We start from the raw sequence: 5,252 nt of genomic DNA on the forward strand, positions 1-5,252 counted from the left end.
TCTTTTACACTGCAGTTATCGAAATAAAAGGGGTCCCTGAGCTTTTTATGTTTGGGACTGTTACATTTAGCAGTGATACCTAATAATATCATAACTGCAACTGCAAAATAGAACCAGTCAAAACTGCCCTGAAGAAGGTGGCAGACGGTCATCAAAATGCCAGCTTGAATAATACAGTTGGTTACAAAGACATTGTTATCCAACGACTTACTAACATTAGTAACAACCTCATGAAACAATTCACGAATGGAACATATTTTTGAAAAATACATAATTATACTACATGGGCAGTTAGTATTAATGCTAGTTTACCTTTATCCGTGGGGTAAACTATATCCATTGTTTAGGGATAATATCAAGTGGATGGACAGTGGTTTCAAAGTGCGATATTTTTAAAATACAGCTTGTTTACCAACCTAAAACCACCGTCCGTTGCATTGACATCCCTAAATACCCACTTTTTTTAAACAGCAGATAAAGGTTACCCCGCGGATAAAGGTGAACTAGCGTTACTCTCTTGGTAAACCATTAACAACACATGATTCCATCTGGTGTAAGCCCAGTACTACTTCCTGTTTAAAATACCATTTCAGCTAAGCACTTTCCAAAGCTGACCCACCTTTACAGGGGATACACTACTTGTGCGTTTATAGAAGAGCATTATTGGGTTAGCAAATATTTAAACTGTACTGCCCTTATATGTAACCATTGTTTGGAAGAAGAAGGTCAGGTCTAATTCGGTGAGCCTTTTAGTTTCCCTCCCATATAAAAACTCTGAAACCACTGGAAAGGACACATTTGCAAGCAAGTGAAAAATACTGTAAATGCATGTAAGTTTGCGGGGATTTAATTTCGCGGTAGCGGGAAAAACAACTTTTCGCGGTGGTTTTAATTTCGTGGTAGCACGATGCACTGTACAGTAGTCTCGTACTGCCATAGAAAAATGTTTGCGGTGGTTTTAAGTTCACGGTGAAGCGGCCACCGCGAAAACAGCGAACATTAAACCACCGCAAAAGTTTCTGCATTTACAGTATTCCCATCATCCAGTTTAATAATAAAGGTTTTTTAAAATAATGTTTGATGATTGAATTGCACTGCCTCTGATGTCAACTCATAACAGATAAATTTTTATGGCCTGAAATTTGGTATTTATTATTTTAATGCCTCCTTTCAATTGAAAAATCAAAGATCATTGTATATATGTCAACAGAACTCACATGTAACTTACAAATCATTGGTTTTGTTTTCCAAGTTCCAAGCCTTCCTTATGCTCTATGAAAATATGCATTGTGTGATGTCATCATGCGGCACTCCTGGGGTATCTTAATCCTTAAATTCATTAACATTACTGTCATATATCATATATCATGCATTCACGTGTAATAATGTAATACGCTTAGGGGCCTTTGTTATAAGAATCAAGATTCAAGGAAGCCTCTATGTTTATTGGCTTGTCGCATTTAAAACCTGAATTAAAAACCAATTTATAAACATATAATCAAGGCTTAATGTCGACACATTACACCGATAATCTGACACAATAGACAATATGATTTTACATCAAAACCACATACTGGGCGGTCTGCCTAAATACCACAAACGACCACAAACGACTCGGAAATACCACAAACGACCACAAACGACTCTAAAATGCAGTGTATATGGGTCAAAGACCTTGTGTGGCGCTCTGGAGACATTGTTTACACATTTATAAATTTAAAAAACGCAGCAAGTCCTGCGTATTCACCAGTTATTTCAAGTTAGTCCGCCGGTTTCAAGATCGAAGCGATTCTCGGCCGCCATGTTGGATCGCATGGAGCCTGCATGGGGAAGTTCTCGATACCTTCCACGGCTCCATAGACGACAGGACGATAAAACTATGGACGCTGTTGGTTCATAGATTATAGCATGGCACTATTCTATCATTGTCAACTTATAAAACTTGTATACTAAGTGTTTTTCAGCCTCAAATGTAAGCAAGCACGATCCAACATGGTGGCCAAGAATGGCTTTAATCTTGAAACCGGACTAACTCGAAATAACTGGTGAATACGCAGGACTTGCTGCGTTTTTTAAATTCATAAATGTGTAAACAATGTCTCCAGAGCGCCGAACAAGGTCTTTGACCCATATACACTGCATATTAGAGTCGTTTGTGGTCGTTTGTGGTATTTCCAAGTCGTTTGTGGTCGTTTGTGGTATTTAGGCACACCCCATACTGGGTGCTCCTAACTGTAAATGATTGTGCAAATACTGGCAGTTATATCAAGAAACTGCCTAAATTACCATGTTTCTTTGGGACCTCAATTATAAGCTACCCACATACCAAAATTCATACAAAGGCAACATAAGGATCTTGAGCTATAACGTTACGTATAACGCAAAGAAAGACGCAATGAATAAAGGTTAACTTGTGTTAGGTGCAGATTTTAACACAACCAAAACAGCGCTCAAATCAGAGGTGGACCTTCTTCCGGGAGTTAAGAATTGTTTGCCAGAAATGTTTTAAGTGATGGGAATTCTAATCATTGAACTGGTATGATACTGGCGGACACCAAATTCTTGATCGTGAACACCACTTATAATACTAACTTGTTCTTGAGCAAATAATGAGCAGTCTGAAAAGAATTTAGTGAGAATTATGATTATGATAGACAATCAACTATGAATAACTGATAAAAGAAATAACAATCATGGTATTTTTGACATACAATGCCCTATTCAAGTTATTGTACAAAAGAGTTAAAGTTAAAGTGCAAACAGTACAGTTTAACTGTAATATTCGTATGTTTGCTCCAATAACATTATCAATAGGGGCTATGGAAACGCTGGATTTTTTGCTCAAGAAGGTAATCAAATTCGTGTCAGAATACAATACGGTGTGTTGTTCCATTCTGTACCCCTAGAATACATCTAGAGACACTCCCACGTTGTGAAATATGCAAAATAGAGCGCGCTTCCACATTGCATTCAGTTTTCGAGAAAACCCCTTCATACCCTCTCATCGGATTGGTTTTGCGCGGAAGAGATCGCGGTGGCTTCTCGCAAATGTGCGCGTGATTTTGCCCGATCGCTAGGCTCAGATCGCGATCCATACGGCGTAACAGCCCCTACAAATGCTTCGTTATAAGATCTACGACTACCAAAGACGTAGGGTTTGGAAAAGTACCATTAAACCTGCAAACCTTTTGTGGAACCGTCTGCTGTTGTTGTTCGGAGGTTCAAGATTTCCGCCATGATGGTGACGTCACCGCAATGTTTTCCGGTCACTGCCCAATCCGATAATGAGTGAATGAATTGACGAATGAATGAATGAATGGATGAATTAGTGATTGAATGAATGGGCGAATGAATGAATAAATTAATGAATGAACGAATGAACGAATGAATGAATAAATAAATGAGAATGTTCCCAGTAAAGTCTCTCTTCTGTGTAGTGTCTTCTTTTTTTTGTCGCTTTGTATTTACTTGCTGTAGGCTGTCCTTTGATTTTTTGCGTGAAGAACTGAGTTTTCTCTCGTCGAGTAACCCCACCCCAACCCTCTCTGAATCAGAGACAGCTGTGTTTGCCTTTGTGTGGATGACGTTAGCGCCAGAGACGCATGCGTGCTTGTGGGAGAGGTGTTCAGCACCAGGGACAGACATGTATGTTTTATATAGTAAGCGCCATATTCTGTTGTTAAAATGCAGTCATGAAACCGTACTTGTAACTGGCACATTGTATGTAAATTCTGATACTTTCCAATAAAGCTTGTATAAAAAAAAAAACAGGGACAGACATGTTTATCTGACACCTTAGTTACGCTACAGGTAGCTTTGTGCGTGTGCTTGAGGGGGTGGTATTCAGCACCAGGGACATGTGTGTTTGACAGTGAACGGCGTTCAGCACCAGGGACAGGCATGTTTACCTGACAAACTAGTTACGCTACAGGTAGTTTTGTGCCCCGGGGATTATCGAAAGTGTGAAAAGGAATGAAAAGGAACGAAGTACGTCTCGACGCACGTCACTCGCACAGTTGCGCAAGTATGTGGTCTGCACGCCACGCCTGACCGTGAGCCGGTTGTGTGCATCGTTCGTTGTGCAAGTGGTAAGTGAGTTGAACGTGCTTACAACGTACAATCGATATCTCTGTGCGATTGGACGTTACCGTATGCAGACCCTACATACACGTGCTGCGTATGTACGATGTCCTTAATCGTTAACGTTGTACAGGGCACGCGCGTAGCCCGTACTGTGGCTCGTACGAGTGGCGAATCAGCAGCCCGATGGCAGAGAAAGTTCAACACGCACGTAGAGTTCTACGGCGTGTCTGCGTGCTCTCAAATCCGTTGGATTTAGTACGGAGGCGGCACTAGCCACTTAAAGGTGGGTTTACACCTGCGTATATTTTCAAGTGCGCGTGAGTTCCGCATGAAATTTTGTCAATACGCGGCCGAACGCCCAACATTTGGAATTTTTTTTGGAATAAATTAAATTGTACGTCGAGCCCATCTGGCGTTTGAATTACGACTTCAGCGTTTTCATTTCGCATGAGATGCGTATGATTGCAACTGAAATGCGCAACAAAATTTTCCGTACTGCGAATAGATTCGTATGGGGTATACGTATGTTGGGCGTTTTCCGGACGCACACAACGTCTACCGACCGCATGCCTGACGCACCTGGTGCTAACTGCATTCCAAACGCATTTCAGGTGTGTCAGAGGAACAGTTTGTGTTACATATACTTTTGTTTGCGAGCATTGCCAATAGAGTATTTTTGTTAGAGGAACCCTTTGTACTACGTATGCCTTTGTTTACAGGCAGTGCAAGTAGAACATTGACAAGTAAACAGTGAAGAGGATTTTTTTATTCATTTGCGAAGCAATAAAGCAGTGACACTGTGCTTTTACAGAAATGTGGGCGATCATTTACCTTAAGAAATTATGTGCACTGTTAAGATTATGTTTGTTTTCACTTTGTCCTTAATGATTTCCCCTATCATCTTAGTATTTCAACTACTATAAAAATCACACTCATACACACCACAAAACGTATTCAAGATCTTTATCAAACACGTAAATTAAGCAATTATGAAACCTTACGCCCTCTTTCAAAGTTGTAATATGGCTCTATATTGCACCTTTATATCATGTGGTTCTACACACAAAAAAAAGTGCCATTATCAGCAAATTAAGTCAAATATCTGTTACACAAAATGGCACGTGTGTCACACAAATTGACCCAGTGGGTGTTGCATGACTTGAATGCGC

The sequence above is a fragment of the Branchiostoma floridae genome, chromosome 3 (assembly GCF_000003815.2).
Source record: "Branchiostoma floridae strain S238N-H82 chromosome 3, Bfl_VNyyK, whole genome shotgun sequence".
In the NCBI taxonomy this organism is placed as follows: Eukaryota; Metazoa; Chordata; class Leptocardii; order Amphioxiformes; family Branchiostomatidae; genus Branchiostoma; species Branchiostoma floridae.